Raw genomic sequence first — 22107 nt, forward strand, 5'->3', positions numbered from 1 at the left:
TGGCCTCAACTGTAATGGACACCGAGATGCTCTGACTCGAAGTAAGGCCGGATATACCTGCAGTGAATTGAATGCAGGCTCGTCTTGCATCTCCCAAGACGAAGGGTTGTCTGAATCCCCTGTGGAGACGACAGAGAAAGACCTAGTCCTCCGCCTCATCGCGACCGGAGGCCTCACATCCTTTGAAAACCCGAGAGGTCTGCGGAGATCAATGCTTCCAAAGGAGACAGTGCCTGACTCCTCTTGAAAATGGATAGGAGTCCCAGGATCCCTGTATCACGTGGAAACGGACGCTGGGTCTCCCGCCTCAAGTGGAGACGCGTCCCAATTGCCATGCCAAGACTCGAGGAGAATCCCGAGGTGTCCCTCGCACCTAGGCAGGAGTCCTGACGTCGCTGAGCAAACACGTGTCTGGAAGGGCCCTCCCCGTCGTAACTCGAGTATATACCCCAAGTTCCGGCCGCAACTCGAGAAAAACCATGAGACTTCCCCTTCGCCGCGAGATGAGGCCTAATTCCCCTGCACTGCGTGCAGAGCAATTCCGTGTTCGACATCAAAAGTGAAAGGAGCCTTGATTTCCTTGATGGCACTCCAGAGAAAACCCAAGATCACTGTCTCAAGTCTAGAGGGATCCTGAGGTCACTGGAGCAACACGAAAGGTCTCCGTGGACCCCAAATCAACTCGAGATGAGAGCTTAGTCCCTGGCCTCGACTCAAGAGGAATACCAACTTTCCACAAGCACCTCAAGAGGAGGCTTCTCTCAGCTACAGGTATGTGAGAGGGACCCTGAATTTGTGGCATCAAGTGGAATGGACACCGAGATGCTCTGACTCGAAGTAAGGCCGGATATCCCAATAGTGAATTGAATGCAGGCTCGTCTTGCATCTCCCAAGACGAAGGGATGTCTGAATCCCCTGTGGAGACCACAGAGAAAGACCTAATTCTCCGCCTCTTCGCGACCGGAGGCCTCACATACTTTGAAAACTCGAGAGGTCCGCGGAGATCAATGCTTCCAAAGGAGACGATGCCTGACTCCTCTTGAAAATGGATAGGTGTCCCAGGATCCCTGTGGCACGTGGAAAGGGACCCTGGGTCTCCCGCCTCACGTGGAGACGCGTCCCAATTGCCATGCCAAGACTCGAGGAGAATCCCGAGGTGTCCCTCGCACCTAGGCAGGAGTCCTGACGTCGCTGAACAAACACGTGTCTGGAAGGGCCCTCCCAGTCGTAACTCGAGAATATAACCGAGGTTCCGGCCGCAACTCGAGAAAAACCATGAGACTTCCCCCTCGCTGCGAGTTGAGGTCCGATTCCCCTGCCCTGCATGCAGAGCAATTCCGTATTCCACATCAAAAGTGAAAGGAGCCTTGATTTCCTTGATGGCACTCCAGAGAAAACCCAAGATCACTGTCCCTAGTCTAGAGGGATCCTGAGCTCACTGTAGCAACACGAAAGGGCTCCATGGACCCCAAATGAACTCGAAATGAAAGCTTAGTCCCTGGCTTAGACTCAAGAGGAATACCAACTTTCCACAAGCACCTCAAGAGGAGGCTTCTCTCAGCTACAGGTATGTGAGAGGGCCCCTGAGTTTGTGGCCTCAAGTGGAATGGACACCGGGATGCTCTGACTCGAAGTAAGGCCGGATATCCCTGCAGTGAATTGAATGCAGGCTCGTCTTGCATCTCCCAAGACGAAGGCATGTCTGAATATCCTGTGGAGACCACAGAGAAAAACCTAATTCTCCGCCTCATCGCGACCGGAGGCCTCACATCCTTTGAAAACTCGAGAGGTCCGCGGAGATCATTGCTTCCAAAGGAGACGATGGCTGACTCCTCTTGAAAATGGGTAGGAGTCCCAGGATCCCTGTGGCACGTGGAAAGGGACCCTGGGTCTCCCGCCTCACGTGGAGACGCGTCCCAATTGCCATGCCAAGACTCGAGGAGAATCCTGAGGTGTCCCTCGCACCTAGGCAGGAGTCCTTACGTCGCTGAACAAACACGTGTCTGGAAGGGCCCTACCCGTCGTAACTCGAGAATATACCCCAGGTTTCGGCCGCAACTCGAGAAAAACCATGAGACTTCCCCCTCGCCGCGAGATGAGGCCTGATTCCCCTGCCCTGCGTGCAAAGCAATTCCGTTTTCCACATCAAACGTGAAAGGAGCCTTGATTTCCTTGATGGCACTCCAGAGAAAACCCAAGCTCACTGTGTCAAGTCTAGAGGGATCCTGAGGTCACTGGAGCAACACGAAAGGGATCCGTGGACCACAAATCAACTCGAGGTGAGAGCTTAGTCCCTGGCTTCGACTCAAGAGGAATATCAACTTTCCACAAGCACCTCAAGAGGAGGCTTCTCTGAGCTACAGGTATGTGAGAGGGACCCTGAGTTTGTGGCCTCAAATGGAATGGACACCGAGATGCTCTGACTCGAAGTAAGGCCGGATATCCCTGCAGTGAATTGAATGCAGGCTCGTCTTGCATCTCCCAAGACGAAGGGATGTCTGAATCCCCTGTGGAGACCACAGAGAAAGACCTAACTTTCTGCCTCATCGCGACCAGAGACCTCACATCCTTTGAAAACTCGAGAAGTCCGCGGAGATCAATGCTTCCAAAGGAGACGATGCCTGACTCCTCTTGAAAATGGATAGGCGTCCCAGGATCCCTGCGGCACGTGGAAAGGGACACTGGGTTTCCCGCCTCACCTGGAGACGCGTCCCCATTGCCATGCCAAGACTCGAGGAGAATCCCGAGGTGTCCCTCGCACCTAGGCAGGAGTCCTAACGTCGCTGAACAAACACGTGTCTGGAAGGGCCCTCCCCGTCGTAACTCGAGAATATAACCCAGGTTCCGGCCGCAACTCGAGAAAAACCATGAGACTTCCCCCTCGCCGATGGATGAAGCCCGATTCCCCTGCACTGCGTGCAGAACAATTCCCTGTTCCACATCAAACGTGAAAGGAGCCTTGAATTCCTTGATGGCACTGCAGAGAAAACGCAAGATCACTGTCTCAAGTCTAGAGGGATCCTGAGGGCACTGGAGCAACACGAAAGGGCTGTGTGGACCCCAAATCAACTCGAGATGAGAGCTTAATCCCTGGCTTCGACTCAAGAGGAATACCAACTTTCCACAAGCACCTCAAGGGGAGGCTTCTCTCAGCTACAGGTATGTGAGAGGGACCCTGATTTTGTGGCCTCAAGTGGAATGGACACCGAGATGCTCTGACTCGAAGTAAGGCCGGATATCCCTGCAGTGAATTGAATGCAGGCTCGTCTTGCATCTCCCAAGACGAAGGGATGTCTGAATCCCCTGTGGAGACCACAGAGAAAGACCGAGTTCTCCGCCTCATCGCGACCAGAGGCCTCACATCCTTTGAAAACTCGAGAGGTCCGCGGAGATCAATGCTTCCAAAGGAGACGATGCCTGACTCCTCTTGAAAATGGATAGGAGTCCCAGGATCCCTGTGGCACGTGGAAAGGGACCCTGGGTCTCCCGCCTCACGTGGAGACGCGTCCCAATTGCCATGCCAAGACTCGAGGAGAATCCCGAGATGTCCGTCGCACCTAGGCAGGAGTCCTGACGTCACTGAACAAACACGTGTCTGGAAGGGCCCTACCAATCGTAACTCGAGAATATACCCCAGGTTCGGGCCGCAACTCGAGAAAAACCATGAGACTTCCCCCTCGCCGCGAGATGAGGTCTGATTCCCCTGCCCTGCGTGCAAAGCAATTCCGTTTTCTACATCAAAAGTGAAAGGAGCCTTGATTTCCTTGATGGCACTCCAGAGAAAACCCAAGTTCACTGTCTCAAGTCTAGAGGGATCCTGAGGTCACTGGAGCAACACGAAAGGGCTCCGTGGACCACAAATCAACTCGAGATGAGAGCTTAGTCCCTGGCTTCGACTCAAGAGGAATACCAACTTTCCACAAGCACCTCAAGAGGAGGCTTCTCTCAGCTACAGGTATGTGAGAGGGACCCTGAGTTTGTGGCCTCAAATGGAATGGACACCGAGATGCTCTGACTCGAAGTAAGGCCGGATATCCCTGCAGTGAATTGAATGCAGGCTCGTCTTGCATCTCCCAAGACGAAGGGATGTCTGAATCCCCTGTGGAGACCACAGAGAAAGACCTAACTTTCTGCCTCATCGCGACCAGAGACCTCACATCCTTTGAAAATCCGAGAGGTCCGCGGAGATCAATGCTTCCAAAGGAGACGATGCCTGACTCCTCTTGAAAATGGATAGGAGTCCCAGGATCCCTGTGGCACGTGGAAAGGGACACTGGGTTTCGCGCCTCACGTGGAGACGCGTCCCAATTGCCATGCCAAGACTCGAGGAGAATCCCGAGGTGTCCCTCGCACCTAGGCAGGAGTCCTGACGTCGCTGAACAAACACGTGTCTGGAAGGGCCCTCCCCGTCGTAACTCGAGAATATACCCCAGGTTCCGGCCGCAACTCGAGAAAAACCATGAGACTTCCCCCTCGCCGCTGGATGAAGCCCGATTCCCCTGCACTGCGTGCAGAACAATTCCGTGTTCCACATCAAACGTGAAAGGAGCCTTGATTTCCTTGATGGCACTGCAGAGAAAACGCAAGATCACTGTCTCAAGTCTAGAGGGATCCTGAGGTCACTGGAGCAACACGAAAGGGCTCTGTGGACCCCAAATCAACTCGAGATGAGAGCTTAGTCCCTGGCTTCGACTCAAGAGGAATACCAACTTTCCAAAGCACCTCAAGGGGAGGCTTCTCTCAGCTACAGGTGTGTGAGTGGGACCCTGAGTTTGTGGCCTCAGGTGGAATGGACACCGAGATGCTCTGACTCGAAGTAAGGCCGGATATCCCTGCAGTGAATTGAATGCAGGCTCGTCTTGCATCTCCCAAGACGAAGGGATGTCTGAATCCCCTGTGGAGACCACAGAGAAAGACCGAGTTCTCCGCCTCATTGCGACCGGAGGCCTCACATCCTTTGAAAACTCGAGAGGTCCGCGGAGATCAATGCTTCCAAAGGAGACGATGCCTGACTCCTCTTGAAAATGGATAGGAGTCCCAGGATCCCTGTGGCACGTGGAAAGGGACCCTGGGTCTCCCGCCTCACGTGGAGACGTGTCCCAATTGCCATGCCAAGACTCGAGGAGAATCCCGAGATGTCCCTCGCACCTAGGCAGGAGTCCTGACGTCACTGAACAAACACGTGTCTGGAAGGGCCCTACCCGTCGTAACTCGAGAATATACCCCAGGTTCGGGCCGCAACTCGAGAAAAACCATGAGACTTCCCCCTCGCCGCGAGATGAGGTCTGATTCCCCTGCCCTGCGTGCAAAGCAATTCCGTTTTCCACATCAAAAGTGAAAGGAGCCTTGATTTCCTTGATGGCACTCCAGAGAAAACCCAAGTTCACTCTCTCAAGTCTAGAGGGATCCTGAGGTCACTGGAGCAACAAGAAAGGGCTCCGTGGACCACAAATCAACTCGAGATGAGAGCTTAGTCCCTGGCTTCGACTCAAGAGGAATACCAACTTTCCACAAGCACCTCAAGAGGAGGCTTCTCTCAGCTACAGGTATGTGAGAGGGACCCTGAGTTTGTGGCCTCAAGTGGAATGGAAACCGAGATGCTCTGACTCGAAGTAAGGCCGGATATCCCTGCAGTGAATTGAATGCACGATCGTCTTGCATCTCCCAAGACGAAGGGATGTCTGAATCCCCTGTAGAGATGACAGAGAAAGAGCTAGTCCTCCGCCTCATCGCGAGCGGAGGCCTCACATCCTTTGAAAACTCGAGAGGTAAGCGGAGATCAATGCTTCCAAAGGAGACGATGCCTGACTCCTCTTGAAAATGGATAGGAGTCCCAGGATCCCTGTGGCACGTGGAAAGGGACCCTGGGTCTCCCGCCTCACGTGGAGACGCGTCCCAATTGCCATGCCAAGACTCGAGGAGAATCCCGAGGTGTCCCTTGCACCTAGGCAGGAGTCCTGACGTCGCTGAACAAACACGTGTCTGGAAGGGCCCTCCCCGTCGTAACTCGAGAATATACCCCAGGTTCCGGCCGCAACTCGAGAAAAACCATGAGACTTCCCCCTCGCCACGAAATGAGGCCCGATTCCCCTGCCCTGCATGCAGAGCAATTCCGTATTCCACATCAGAAGTGAAAGGAGCCTTGATTTCCTTGATGACACTCCAGAGAAAACCCAAGATCACTGTCCCTAGTCTAGAGGGATCCTGAGGTCACTGTAACAACACGAAAGGGCTCCATGGACCCCAAATCAACTCGAGATGAGAGCTTAGTCCCTGGCTTCGACTCAAGAGGAATACCAACTTTCCACAAGCACCTCAAGAGGAGGCTTCTCTCAGCTACAGGTATGTGAGAGGGCCCCTGAGTTTGTGGCCTCAAGTGGAATGGACATTGAGATGCTCTGATTCGAAGCAAGGCCGGATATCCCTGCAGTGAATTGAATGCAGGCTCGTCTTGCATCTCCCAAGACGAAGGGATGTCTGAATCCCCTGTGGAGACCACAGAGAAAAACCTAATTCTCCGCCTCATCGCGAGCGGAGGCCTCACATCCTTTGAAAACTCGAGAGATCCGCGGAGATCATTGCTTCCAAAGGAGACGATGCCTGACTCCTCTTGAAAATGGATAGGAGTCCCAGGATCCCTGTGGCACGTGGAAAGGGACCCTGGGTCTCCTGCCTCACGTGGAGACGCGTCCCAATTGCCATGCCAAGACTCGTGGAGAATCCCGAGGTGTCCCTCGCACCTAGGCAGGAGTCCTGACGTCGCTGAACAAACACGTGTCTGGAAGGGCCCTCCCCGTCGTAACTCGAGAATATACCCCAGGTTCGGGCCGCAACTCGAGAAAAACCATGAGACTTCCCCCTCGCCGCGAGATGAGGCCTGATTCCCCTGCACTGCGTGCAGAGAAATTCCGTTTTCCACATCAAACGTGAAAGGAGCCTTGATTTCCTTGATGGCACTCCAGAGAAAACCCAAGATCACTGTCTCAAGTCTAGAGGGATCCTGAGGTAACTGGAGCAACACGAAAGGGCTCCGTGGACCACAAATCAACTCGGGATGAAAGCCTAGTCCCTGGCTTCGACTCAAGAGGAATATCAACTTTCCACAAGCACCTCAAGAGGAGGCTTCTCTGAGCTACAGGTATGTGAGAGGGACCCTGAGGTTGTGGCCTCAAATGGAATGGACACCGACATGCTCTGACTCGAAGTAAGGCCGGATATCCCTGCAGTGAAATGAATGCAGGCTCGTCTTGCATCTCCCAAGACGAATGGATGTCTGAATCCCCTGTGGAGACCACAGAGAAAGACCTAACTTTCTGCCTCATCGCGACCAGAGACCTCACATCCTTTGAAAATTCGAGAGGTCCGCGGAGATCAATGCTTCCAAAGGAGACGATGCCTGACTCCTCTTGAAAATGGATAGGAGTCCCAGGATCCCTGTGGCACGTGGAAAGGGACACTGGGTTTCCTGCCTCACGTGGAGACGCGTCCCCATTGCCATGCCAAGACTCGAGGAGAATCCCGAGGTGTCCCTCGCACCTAGGCAGGAGTCCTGACGTCGCTGAACAAACACGTGTCTGGAAGGGCTCTCCCCGTCGTAACTCGACAATATACCCCAGGTTCCGGCCGGAACTCGAGAAAAACCATGAGACTTCCCCTCGCCGCTGGATGAAGCCCGATTCCCCTGCACTGCGTGCAGAACAATTCCGTGTTCCACATCAAACGTGAAAGGAGCCTTGATTTCCTTGATGGCACTGCAGAGAAAACGCAAGATCACTGTCTCAAGTCTAGAGGTATCCTGAGGTCACTGGAGCAACACGAAAGGGCTCTGTGGACCCCAAATCAACTCGAGATGAGAGCTTAGTCCCTGGCTTCGACTCAAGAGGAATACCAACTTTCCACAAGCACCTCAAGAGGAGGCTTCTCTCAGCTACAGGTATGTGAGAGGGACCCTGAGTTTGTGGCCTCAAGTGGAATGGACACCGAGATGCTCTGACTCGAAGTAAGGCCGGATATCCCTGCAGTGAATTGAATGCAGGCTCGTCTTGCATCTCCCAAGACGAAGGGATGTCTGAATCCCCTGTGGAGACCACAGAGAAAGACCGAGTTCTCCGCCTCATCGCAACCGGAGGCCTCACATCCTTTGAAAACTCGAGAGGTCCGCGGAGATCAATGCTTCCAAAGGAGACGATGCCTGACTCCTCTTGAAAATGGATAGGAGTCCCAGGATCCCTGTGGCACGTGGAAAGGGACCCTGGGTCTCCCGCCTCACGTGGAGACGCGTCCCAATTGCCATGCCAAGACTTGAGGAGAATCCCGAGGTGTCCCTCGCACGTAGGCAGGAGTCCTGACGTCGCTGAACGAACACGTGTCTGAAAGGTCCCTCCCAGTCGTAACTCGAGAATATACCCCAGGTTCGGGCCGCAACTCGAGAAAAACCATGAGACTTCCCCCTCGCCGCGAGATGAGGCCTGATTCCCCTGCCCTGAGTGCAAAGCAATTCCGTTTTCCACATCAAAAGTGAAAGGAGACTTGATTTCCTTGATGGCACTCCAGAGAAAACCCAAGTTCACTGTCTCAAGTCTAGAGGGATCCTGAGGTCACTGGACCAACAGGAAAGGGCTCCGTGGACCGAAATCAACTCGAGATGAGAGCTTAGTCCCTGGCTTAGACTCAAGAGGAATACCAACTTTCCACAAGCACCTCAAGAGGAGGCTTCTCTCAGCTACAGGTATATTTGAGGGACCCTGAGTTTGTGGCCTCAAGTGGAATGGACACCGAGATGCTCTGACTCGAAGTAAGGCCGGATATCCCTGCAGTGAATTGAATGCAGGCTCGTCTTGCATCTCCGAAGACGAAGGGATGTCTGAAACCCCTGTGGAGACCACAGAGAAAGACCGAGTTCTCCGCCTCATCACGACCGGAGGCCTCACATCCTTTAAAAACTCGAGAGGTCCGCGGAGATCAATGCTTCCAAAGGAGACGATGCCTGACTCCTTTTGAAAATGGATAGGAGTCCCAGGATCCCTGTGGCACGTGGAAAGGGACCCTGGGTCTCCCGCCTCACGTGGAGACGCGTCCCAATTGCCATGCCAAGACTCGAGGAGAATCCCGAGGTGTCCCTCGCACCTAGGCAGGAGTCCTGACGTCGCTGAACAAACACGTGTCTGGAAGGGCCCTCCCCGTCGTAACTCGAGAATATACCCCAGGTTCCGGCCGCAACTCGAGAAAAACCATGAGATTTCCCCCTCGCCGCGAGTTGAGGCCCGATTCCCCTGCACTGCATGCAGAGCAATTCCGTGTTCCACATCAAACGTGAAAGGAGCCTTGATTTACTTGATGGCACTCCAGAGAAAACCCAAGATCACTGTCTCAAGTCTAGAGGGATCCTGAGGTCACTGGACCAACATGAAAAGTCTCCGTCGACCCCAAATCAACTCGAGATGAGAGCTTAGTCCCTGGCTTCGACTCAAGAGGAATACCAACTTTCCACATGCACCTCAAGAGGAGGCTTCTCTCAGCTACAGGTATATTTGAGGAACCCTGAGTTTGTGGCCTCAAGTGGAATGGACACCGAGATGCTCTGACTCGAAGTAAGGCCGGATATCCCTGCAGTGAATTGAATGCAGGCTCGTCTTGCATCTCCCAAGACGAAGGGATGTCTGAATCCCCTGTGGAGACCACAGAGAAAGACCTAATTCTCCGCCTCATCGCGAGCGGAGGCCTCACATATTTTGAAAACTCGAGAGGTCCGAGGAGATCAATGCTTCCAATGGAGATGATGCCTGACTCCTCTTGAAAATGGATAGGACTCCCAGAATCCCTGTGGCACGTGGAAAGGGACCCTGGGTCTCCCGCCTCACGTGGAGACGCGTCCCAATTGCCATGCCAGGACTCGAGGGGAATCCCGAGGTGTCCCTCGCACCTAGGCAGGAGTCTTGATGTCGCTGAACAAACACGTGTCTGGAAGGGCCCTCCCCGTCGTAACTCGAGAATATAACCCAGGTTCCGGCCGCAACTCGAGAAAAACCATGAGACTTCCCCCTCGCCGCGACATCAGGCCCGATTCCCGTACCCTGCGTGCAGAGCAATGCCGTATTGCACATCAAAAGTGAAAGGAGCCTTGATTTCCTTGATGGCACTCCAGAGAAAACCCAAGATCACTCTCCCAAGTCTAGATTGACCCTGAAGTCACTGTAGCAAAACGAAAGGGCTCGTTGGACCCCAAATCAACTCGAGATGAGAGCTTAGTCCCTGGCTTCGACTCAAGAGGAATACCAACTTTCCACAAGCACCTCAAGAGGAGGCTTCTCTCAGCTACAGGTATGTAAGAGGGCCCCTGAGTTTGTGGCCTCAAGTGGAATGGACACCGAGATGCTCTGACTCGAAGTAAGGCCGGATATCCCTGCAGTGAATTGAATGCAGGCTCGTCTTGCATCTCCCAAGACGAAGGGATGTCTGAATCCCCTGATGAGAACACAGAGAAAGACCTAATTCTCCGCCTCATCGCGACCAGAGGCCTCACATCCTTTGAAAACTCGAGAGGTCCGCGGATATCAATGCTTCCAAAGGAGACGATGCCTGACTCCTCTTGAAAATGGATAGGAGTCCCAGCATCCCTGTGGCACGTAGAAAGGGACACTGGGTCTCCCGCCTCACGTGGAGACGCGTCCCAATTGCCATGCCAAGACTCGAGGAGAATCCCGAGGTGTCCCTCGCACCTAGGCAGGAGTCCTGACGTTGCTGAACAAACACGTGTCTGGAAGGGCCCTCCCCGTCGTAACTCGAGAATATACCCCAGGTTCCGGCCGCAACTCGAGAAAAACCATGAGACTTCCCCCTCGCCGCGACATGAGGCCCGATTCCCCTAGATTGCGTGCAGAGCAATTCCGTGTTCCACATCAAACGTTAAAGGAGACTTGATTTCCTTGTTGGCACTCCAGAGAAAACCCAAGATCACTGTCTCAAGTCTAGAGGGATCCTGAAGTCACTGGAGCAACACGAAAGGGCTCCGTGGACCCCAAATCAACTCGAGATGAGAGCTTAGTCCCTGGCTTCGACTCAAGAGGAATTCCACGTTTCCACAAGCACCTCAAGAGGAGGCTTCTCTCAGCTACAAGTATGTGAGAGGGACCCTGAGTTTGTGGCCTCAAGTGGAATGGACACCGAGATGCTCTGACTCGAAGTAAGGCCGGATATCCCTGCAGTGAATTGAATGCAGGCTCGTTTTGCATCTCCCAAGACGAAGGGTTGTCTGAATCCCCTGTGGAGACCACAGAGAAAGACCTAGTCCTCCACCTCAACGCAACCGGAGGCCTCATATCCTTTGAAAACTCGAGAAGTCCGCGGGGATCAATGCTTCCAAAGGAGACGATGCCTGACTCCTCTTGAAAATGGATAGGAGTCCCAGGATCCCTGTGGCACGTGGAAAGGGACCCTGGGTCTCCCGCCTCACGTGGAGACGCGTCCCAATTGCCATGCCAAGACTCGAGGGGAATCCCGAGGTGTCCCTCGCACCTAGGCAGGAGTCCTGACGTCGCTGTACAAACACGTGTCTGGAAGGGCCCTCCCCGTCGTAACTCGAGAATATACCCCAGGTTCCGGCCGCAACTCGAGAAAAACCATGAGACTTCCCCCTCGCCGCGAGATTAGGCCCGATTCCCCTGCACTGTGTGCAGAGCAATTCCGTGTTCCACATCAAACGTGAAAGGAGCCTTGATTTCGTTGATGGCACTCCAGCGAAAACCCAAGATCACTGTCTCAAGTCTAGAGGGATCCTGAGGTCACTGGAGCAACACGAAAGGGCTCCGTGGACCCCAAATCAACTCGAGATGAGAGCTTAGTCCCTGGCTTCGAGTCAAGAGGAATACCAACTTTCCACAGGCACCTCAAGAGGAGGCTTCTCTCAGCTAAAAGTATGTGAGAGGGACCCTGAGTTTGTGGCCTCAAGTGGAATGGACACCGAGATGCTCTGACTCGAAGTAAGGCCGGATATCCCTGCAGTGAATTGAATGCAGGCTCGCCTTGCATCTCCCAAGACGAAGGGATGTCTGAATCCCCTGTCGAGACCACAGAGAAAGACCTAATTCTCCGCCTCATCGCGAGCGGAGGCCTCACATCCTTTGAAAACTCGAGAGGTCCGAGGAGATCAATGCTTCCAAAGGAGATGATGCCTGACTCCTCTTGAAAATGGATAGGAGTTCCAGGATCCCTGTGGCACGTTTAAAGGGACCCTGGGTCTCCCGCCTCACGTGGAGACGCGTCCCAATTGCCATGCCAAGACTCGAGGAGAATCCCGAGGTGTCCCTCGCACCTAGGCAGGAGTCCTGACGTCGCTGAACAAACACGTGTCTGGAAGGGCCCTCCCCGTCGTAACTCGAGAATATACCCCAGGTTCCGGCCGCAACTCGAGAAAAACCATGAGACTTCCCCCTCGCCGCGAGATGAGGCCCGATTCCCATGCACTGCGTGCAGAGCAATTCCATGTTCCACATCAAACATGAAAGGAGCCTTGATTTCTTTGATGGCACTCCAGAGAAAACCCAAGATCACTGTCTCAAGTCTAGAGGGATCCTGAGGTCACTGTAGCAACACGAAAGGGCTCCGTGGACCCCAAATCAACTCGAGATGAGAGCTTAGTCCCTGGCTTCGACTCAAGAGGAATACCAACTTTCCACAAGCACCTCAAGAGGAGGCTTCTCTCAGCTACAAGTATGTAAGAGGGACCCTGAGTTTGTGGCCTCAAGTGGAATGGACACCGAGATGGTCTGACTCGAAGTAAGGCCGGATATCCCTGCAGTGAATTGAATGCAGGCTCGTCTTGCATCTCCCAAGAAGAAGGGTTGTCTGAGTCCCCTGTGGAGACCATAGCGAAAGATCTAGTCCTCCACCTTAACGCAACCGGAGGCCTCATATCCTTTGAAAATTCGATAGGTCCGCGGAGATCAATGCTTCCAAAGGAGACGATGCCTGACTCCTCTTGAAAATGGATAGGAGTCCCAGGATCCCTGTGGCACGTGGAAAGGGACCGTGGGTCTCCCGCCTCACGTGGATACGCGTCCCAATTGCCATGCCAAGACTCGAGGAGAATCCCGAGGTATCCCTCGCACGTAGGCAGGAGTCCTGACGTCGCTGAACAAACACGTGTCTGGAAGGGCCCTCCCCGTCGTAACTCGAGAATATACCCCAGGTTCCGGCCGCAACTCGAGAAAAACCATGAGACTTCCCCCTCGCCGCGAGATGAGGCCCGATTCCCCTGCACTGCGTGCAGAGCAATTCCGTGTTCCACATCAAATTTGAAAGGAGCCTTGATTTCCTTGATGGCACTCCAGAGAAAATCCAAGATCACTTTCTCAAGTCTAGAGGGATCCTGAGGTCACTGTAGCAACACAAAAGGGCTCCGTGGACCCCAAATCAACTCGAGATGAGAGCTTAGTCCCTGGCTTCGACTCAAGAGGAATACCAACTTTCCACAAGCACCTCAAGAGGAGGCTTCTCTCAGCTACAAGTATGTAAGAGGGACCCTGAGTTTGTGGCCTCAAGTGGAATGGACACCGAGATGGTCTGACTCGAAGTAAGGCCGGATATCCCTGCAGTGATTTGAATGCAGGCTCGTCTTGCATCTCCCAAGACGAAGGGTTGTCTGAATCCCCTGTGGAGACCATAGAGAAAGATCTAGTCCTCCACCTCAACGAAACCGGAGGCCACATATCCTTTGAAAACTTGATAGGTCCGCGGAGATCAATGCTTCCAAAGGAGACGATGCCTGACTCCTCTTGAAAATGGATAGGAGTCCCAGGATCCCTGTGGCACGTGGAAAGGGACCCTGGGTCTCCCGCCTCACGTGGAGACGCGTCCCAATTGCCATGCCAAGACTCGAGGAGAATCCCGAGGTGTCCCTCGCACGTAGGCAGGAGTCCTGACGTCGCTGAACAAACACGTGTCTGGAAGGGCCCTCCCCGTCGTAACTCGAGAATATACCCCAGGTTCCGGCCGCAACTCGAGAAAAACCATGAGACTTCCCCCTCGCCGCGAGATGAGGCCCGATTCCCCTGCACTGCGTGCAGAGCAATTCCGTGTTCCACATCAAACGTGAAAGGAGCCTTGATTTCCTTGATGGCACTCCAGAGAAAACCCAAGATCACTGTCTCAAGTCTAGAGGGATCCTGAGGTCACTGGAGTAACACGAAAGGGCTCCGTGGACCCCAAATCAACTCGAGATGAGAGCTTAGTCCCTGGCTTCCAGTCAAGAGGAATACCAACTTTCCACAAGCACGTCAAGAGGAGGCTTCTCTCAGCTACAGGTATATTTGAGGGACCCTGAATTTGTGGCCTCAAGTGTAATGTACACCGTGATGCTCTGACTCGAAGTAAGGCCGGATATCCCTGCAGTGAATTGAATGCAGACTCGTCTTGCATCTCCGAAGACGAAGGGATGTCTGAATCCCCTGTGGAGACCACAGAGAAAGACCGAGTTCTCCGCCTCATCGCGACCGGAGGCCTCACATCCTTTGAAAACTCGAGAGGTCCGCGGAGATCAATGCTTCCAAAGGAGACGATGCCTGACTCCTTTTGAAAATGGATAGGAGTCCCAGGATCCCTGTGGCACGTGGAAAGGGACCCTGGGTCTCCCGCCTCACGTGGAGACGCGTCCCAATTGCCATGCCAAGACTCGAGGAGAATCCCGAGGTGTCCCTCGCACCTAGGCAGGAGTCCTGACGTCGCTGAACAAACACGTGTCTGGAAGGGCCCTCCCCGTCGTAACTAAAGAATATAACCCAGGTTCCGTCCGCAACTCGAGAAAAACCATGAGATTTCCCCCTCGCCGCGAGTTGAGGCCCGATTCCCCTGCACTGCATGCAGAGCAATTCCGTGTTCCACATCAAACGTGAAAGGAGCCTTGATTTACTTGACGGCACTCCAGAGAAAACCTAAGATCACTGTCTCAAGTCTAGAGGGATCCTGAGGTCACTGGACAAACATGAAAGGGCTCCGTCGACCCCAAATCAACTCGAGATGAGAGCTTAGTCCCTGGCTTCGACTCAAGAGGAATACCAACTTTCCACATGCACCTCAAGAGGAGGCTTCTCTCAGCTACAGGTATATTTGAGGAACCCTGAGTTTGTGGCCTCAAGTGGAATGGACACCGAGATGCTCTGACTCGAAGTAAGGCCGGATATCCCTGCAGTGAATTGAATGCAGGCTCGTCTTGCATCTCCCAAGACGAAGGGATGTCTGAATCCCCTGTGGAGACCACAGAGAAAGACCTAGTCTTCCGCCTCAATGCGCCCGGAGGCCTGATATCCTTTGAAAACTCGAGAGGTATGCGGAGATCAATGCTTCCAAAGGAGACGATGCCTGACTCCACTTGAAAATGGATAGGAGTCCCAGGATCACTCTGGCAAGTGGAAAGGGACCCTGGGTCTCCCGCCTCACGTGGAGACGCATCACAATTGCCATGCCAAGACACGAGGAGAATCCCGAGGTGTCCCTCGCACCTAGGCAGGAGTCCTGACTTCGCTGAACAAACACATGTCTGGAAGGGCCCTCCCCATCGTAACTCGAGAATATACCCCGGGATCCGGACGCAACTCGAGAAAAACCATGAGAATTCCCCCTCACGGCGAGATGAGGCCCGATTCCCCTGCCCTGCATGCAGAGCAATTCCGTATTCCACATCAAAAGTGAAAGGAGCCTTCATTTCCTTGATGGCACTCCAGAGAAAACCCAAGATCACTGTCTCAAGTCTAGAGGGATCCTGAGGTCACTGGAGCAACACGAAAGGGCTCCGTGGACCCGAAATCAACTCGAGATGAGAGCTTAGTCCCTGGCTTCGACTCAAGAGGAATACCAACTTTCCACAAGCACCTCAAGAGGAGGCTTCACTCAGCTACAGGTATGTGAGAGGGACCCTGAGTTTGTGGCCTCAAGTGGAATGGACACCGAGATGCTCTGACTCGAAGTAAGGCCGGATATCCCTGCAGTGAATTGAATGCAGGCTCGTCTTGCATCTCCCAAAACGAAGGGATGTCTGAATCCCCTGTGGAGACCACAGAGAAAGACCTAATTCTCCGCCTCATCGCGACCAGAGGCCTCACATCCTTTGAAAACTCGAGAGGTCCGAGGAGATCAATGCTTCCAAAGGAGATGATGCCTGACTCCTCTTGAAAATGGATAGGAGTCCCAGGATCCCTGTGGCACGTGGAAAGGGACCCTGGGTCTCCCGCCTCACGTGGAGACGCGTCCCAATTGCCATGCCAGGACTCGAGGGGAATCCCGAGGTGTCCCTCGCACCTAGGCAGGAGTCCTGACGTCGCTGAACAAACACGTGTCTGGAAGGGCCCTCCCCGTCGTAACTCGAGAATATACCCCAGGTTCCGGCCGCAACTCGAGAAAAACCATGAGATTTCCCCCTCGCCGCGAGTTGAGGTCCGATTCCCCTGCACTGCATGCAGAGCAATTCCGTGTTCCACATCAAACGTGAAAGGAGCCTTGATTTCCTTGATGACACTCCAGAGAAAACCCAAGATCACTGTCTCAAGTCTAGAGGGATCCTGAGGTCACTGGACCAACAGGAAAGGGCTCCGTGGACCGAAATCAACTCGAGATGAGAGCTTAGTCCCTGGCTTAGACTCAAGAGGAATACCAACTTTCCACAAGCACCTCAAGAGGAGGCTTCTCTCAGCTACATGTATATTTGAGGGACCCCGAGTTTGTGGCCTCAAGTGGAATGGACACCGGGATGCTCTGACTCGAAGTAAGGCCGGATATCCCTGCAGTGAATTGAATGCAGGCTCGTCTTGCATCTCCCAAGACGAAGGGATGTCTGAATCCCCTGTGGAGACCACAGAGAAAAACCTAATTCTCCGCCTCATCGCGAGCGGAGGCCTCACATCCTTTGAAAACTCGAGAGGTCCGCGGAGATCATTGCTTCCAAAGGAGACGATGACTGACTCCTCTTGAAAATGGATAGGAGTCCCAGGATCCCTGTGGCACGTGGAAAGGGACCCTGCGTCTCCCGCCTCACGTGGAGACGCGTCCCAATTGCCATGCCAAGACTCGAGGAGAATCCCGAGGTGTCCCTCGCACCTAGGCAGGAGACCTGACGTCGCTGAAAAAACACGTGTCTGGAAGGGCCCTCCCCGTCGTAACTCGAGAATATACCCCAGGTTCCGGCCGCAACTCGAGAAAATCCATGAGACTTCCCCCTTGCCACGAGATGAGGCCCGATTCCACTGCACTGCGTGCAGAGCAATTCCGTGTTCCACATCAAATTTGAAAGGAGCCTTGATTTCCTTGATGGCACTCCAGAGAAAACCCAAGATCACTGTCTCAAGTCTAGAGGGATCCTGAGGTCACTGGAGCAACATGAAAGGGCTCCGTGGACGCCAAATCAACTCGAGATGAGAGCTTAGTCCCTGGCTTCGACTCAAGAGGAATACCAACTTTCCACAAGCAACTCAAGAGGAGGCTTCTCTGAGCTACAGGTATGTGAGAGGGACCCTGAGTTTGTGGCCTCAAATGGAATGGACACCGAGATGCTCTGACTCGAAGTAAGGCCGGATATCCCTGCAGTGAATTGAATGCAGGCTCGTCTTGCATCTCCCAAGACGAAGGGATGTCTGAATCCCCTGTGGAGACCACAGAGAAAGACCTAACTTTCTGCCTCATCGCGTCCAGAGACCTCACATCCTTTGAAAACTCGAAAGGTCCACGGAGATCAATGCTTCCAAAGGAGACGATGCCTGACTCCTCTTGAAAATGGATAGGAGTCCCAGGATCCCTGTGGCACGTGGAAAGGGACACTGGGTTTCCCGCCTCACGTGGAGACGCGTCCCCATTGCCATGCCAAGACTCGAGGAGAATCCCGAGGTGTCCCTCGCACGTAGGCAGGAGTCCTGACGTCGCTGAACAAACACGTGTCTGGAAGGGCCCTCCCCGTCGTAACTCGAGAATATACCCCAGGATCCGACCGCAAGTCGAGAAAAACCATGAGACTTCCCCCTCGCCGCGAGATGAGGCCCGATTCCCCTGCACTGCGTGCAGAGCAATTCCGTGTTCCACATCAAACGTGAAAGGATCCTTGATTTCCTTGATGGCACTCCAGAGTAAACCCAATATCACTATCTCAAGTCTAGATGGATCCTGAAGTCACTGGAGCAACATGAAAGGGGTCCGTGGACCCCAAATCAACTAGAGATGAGAGCTTAGTCCCTGGCTTCGACTCAAGAGGAATACCAAGTTTCCACAAGCACCTCAAGAGGAGGCTTCTCTCAGCTACAGGTATGTGAGAGGGACCCTGAGTTTGTGGCCGCAAGTGCGATGGACACCGAGATGCTCTGACTCGAAGTAAGTCCGGATATCCCTGCAGTGAATTGAATGCAGGCTCGTCTTGCATCTCCCAAGACGAAGGGATGTCTGAATCCCCTGTGGAGACCACAGAGAAAGACCTATTCCTCCGCCTCATCATGACCGGAGGCCTCATATCCTTTGAAAACTCGAGAGGTCTGCAGAGATCAATGCTTCCAAAGGAGACGATGCCTGACTCCTCTTGAAAATGCATAGGAGGCCCAGGATCACTGTGGCACGTGGAAAGGGACCCTGGGTCTCCCGCCTCATGTGGAGACGCGTCCCAATTGCCATGCCAAGACTCGAGGAGAATCCCGAGGTGTCCCTCGCACCTAGGCAGGAGTCCTGACGTCGCTGAACAAACACGTGTCTGGAAGGGCCCTCCCCGTCGTAACTCGAGAATATACCCCAGATTCCGGCCGCAACTCGAGAAAAACCATGAGACTTCCCCATCACGGCGAGATGAGGCCCGATTCCCCTGCACTGCGTGCAGAGCAATTCCGTGTTCCACATCAAATTTGAAAGGAGCCTTGATTTCCTTCATGGCACTCCAGAGAAAACCCAAGATCACTGTCTCAAGTCTAGAGGGATCCTGAGGTAACTGGAGCAACATGAAAGGGCTCCGTGGACCCCAAATCAACTCGAGATGAGAGCTTAGTCCCTGGCTTCGACTCAAGAGGAATACCAACTTTCCACAAGCACCTCAAGAGGAGGCTTCTCTCAGCTACAGGTATGTGAGAGGGACCCTGAGTTTGTGGCCTCAAGTGCAATGGACACCGAGATGCTCTGACTCGAAGTAAGTCCAGATGTCCCTGCAGTGAATTGAATGCAGGCTCGTCTTGCATCTCCCAAGACGAAGGGATGTATGAATCCCCTGTGGAGACCACAGAGAAAGACCTATTCCTCCGCCTCATCATGACCGGAGGCCTCATATCCTTTGAAAACTCAAGAGGTCTGCAGAGATCAATGCTTCCAAAGGAGACGATGCCTGACTCCTCTTGAAAATGCATAGGAGGCCCAGGATCACTGTGGCACGTCGAAAGGGACCCTGGGTCTCCCGCCTCACGTGGAGACGCGTCCCAATTGCCATGCCAAGACTCGAGGAGAATCCCGAGGTGTCCCTCGCACCTAGGCAGGAGTCCTGACGTCGCTGAACAAACACGTGTCTGGAAGGGCCCTCCCCGTCGTAACTCGAGAATATACCCCTGGTTCCGGACGCAACTCGAGAAAAACCATGAGACTTCCCCCTCACGGCGAGATGAGGCCCGATTCCCCTGTACTGCGTGCAGAGCAATTCGGTGTTCGACATCAAAAGTGAAAGGAGCCTTGATTTCCTTGATGGCACTCCAGAGAAAACCCAAGATCACTGTCTCAAGTCTAGAGGGATCCTGAGGTCACTGGAGCAACACGAAAGGGCTCCGTGGACCCCAAATCAACTCGAGATGAGAGCTTAGTCCCTGGCTTCGACTCAAGAGGAATACCAACTTTCCACAAGCACCTCAAGAGGAGGCTTCTCTCAGCTACAGTTATGTGAGAGGGACCCTGAGTTTGTGGCCTCAAGTGGAATGGACACCGAGATGCTCTGACTCGAAGTAAGGCCGGATATCCCTGCAGTGAAGTGAATGCAGGATCGTCTTGCATCTCCCAAGACGAAGAGATGTCTGAATCCGCTGTGGAGACCACAGAGAAAAACCTAGTCCTCCGCCTCATCATGACCGGAGGCCTCATATCATTTGAAAACTCGAGAGGTCTGCAGAGATCAATGCTTCCAAAGGATACGATGCCTGGCTCCTCTTGAAAATGCATAGGAGTCCCAGGATCACTGTGGCACGTGGAAAGGGACCCTGGGTCTCCCGCCTCATGTGGAGACGCGTCCCAATTGCCATGCCAAGACTCGAGGAGAATCCCGAGGTGTCCCTCGCACCTAGGCAGGAGTCCTGACGTCGCTGAACAAACACGTGTCTGGAAGTGCCCTCCCCATCGTAACTCGAGAATATACCCTAGGTTCTGGCCGCAACTCTAGAAAAACCATGAGACTTCCCCCTCGCCGCGAGATGAGGCCCGATTCCCATGCACTGCGTGCAGAGCAATTCCGTGTTCCACATCAAACGTGAAAGGAGCCTTGATTTCCTTGATGGCACTCCAGAGAAAACCCAAGATCACTGTCTCAAGTCTAGAGGGATCCTGAGGTCAGTGGAGCAACATGAAAGGGCTCCGTGGACCCCAAATCAACTCGAGATGAGAGCTTAGTCCCTGGCTTCGACTCAAGAGGAATACCAACTTTCCACAAGCACCTCAAGAGGAGGCTTCTCTCAGCTACAGGTATGTGAGAGGGACCCTGAGTTTGTGGCCTCAAGTGGAATGGACACCGAGATGCTCTGACTCGAAGTAAGCCCGGATATCCCTGCAGTGAATTGAATGAAGGCTCGTCTTGCATCTCCCAAGACGAAGGGATGTCTGAATCCCCTGTGGAGACCACAGAGAAAAACCTAGTTCTCCGCCTCAACGCGAACGGAGGCCTCACATCCTTTGAAAACTCGAGAGATGCGCGGAGATCAATGCTTCCAAGGAGACGTTGCCTGACTCCTCTTGAAAATGGATAGGAGTCCCAGGATCCCTGTGGCACGTGGAAAGGGACCCTGGGTCTCCCGCATCACGTGGAGACGCGTCCCAATTACCATGCCAAGACTCGTGGAGAATCCCGAGGTGTCCCTCGCACCTAGGCAGGAGTCCTGACGTCACTGAACAAACACGTGTCTGGAAGGGCCCTCCCCGTCATAACTCGAGAATACACCCCAGGTTCCGGCCGCAACTCGAGAAAAACCATGAGACTTACTCCTCGCCGGGAGATGAGGCCCGATTCCCCTGCACTGCATGCAGAGCAATTCCGTGTTCCACAACAAACGTGAAAGGAGCCTTGATTTTCTTGATGGCACTCCAGAGAAAACCCAAGATCACTGTCTCAAGTCTAGAGGGATCCTGAGGTCACTGGAGCAACACGAAAGGGCTCTGTGGACCCCAAATCAACTCGAGATGAGAGCTTGGTCCCTGGCTTTGACGCAAGAGGAATACCAACTTTCCACAAGCACCTCAAGAGGAGGCTTCTCTCAGCTACAGGTATGTGAGAGGGACCCTGAGTTTGTGGCCTCAAGTGGAATGGACACCGAGATGCTCTGACTCGAAGTAAGGCCGGATATCCCTGCAGTGAATTGAATGCAGGCTCGTCTTGCATCTCCCAAGACGAAGGGATGTCTGAATCCCCTGTGGAGACCACAGAGAAAAACCTAGTTCTCCGCCTCAACGCGAACGGAGGCCTCACATCCTTTGAAAACTCGAGAGGTGCGCGGAGATCAACTCTTTCAAGGAGACGTTGCCTGACTCCTCTTGAAAATGGATAGGAGTCCCAGGATCCCTGTGGCACGTGGAAAGGGACCCTGGGTCTCCCGCATCACGTGGAGACGCGTCCCAATTACCATGCCACGACTCGTGCAGAATCCCGAGGTGTCCCTCGCACCTAGGCAGGAGTCCTGACGTCGCTGAACAAACACGTGTCTGGAAGGGCCCTCCCCGTCATAACTCGAGAATATACCCCAGGTTCCGGCCGCAACTCGAGAAAAACCATGAGACTTACTCCGCGCCGCGAGATGAGGCCCGAATCCCCTGCAATGCGTGCAGAGCAATTCCGTGTTCCACATCAAACGTGAAAGGAGCCTTGATTTCCTTGATGGCACTCCAGAGAAAACCCAAGATCACTGTCTCAAG

This window comes from Dama dama, chromosome 26, assembly GCF_033118175.1.
Source record: "Dama dama isolate Ldn47 chromosome 26, ASM3311817v1, whole genome shotgun sequence".
NCBI classification, from domain to species: domain Eukaryota; kingdom Metazoa; phylum Chordata; class Mammalia; order Artiodactyla; family Cervidae; genus Dama; species Dama dama.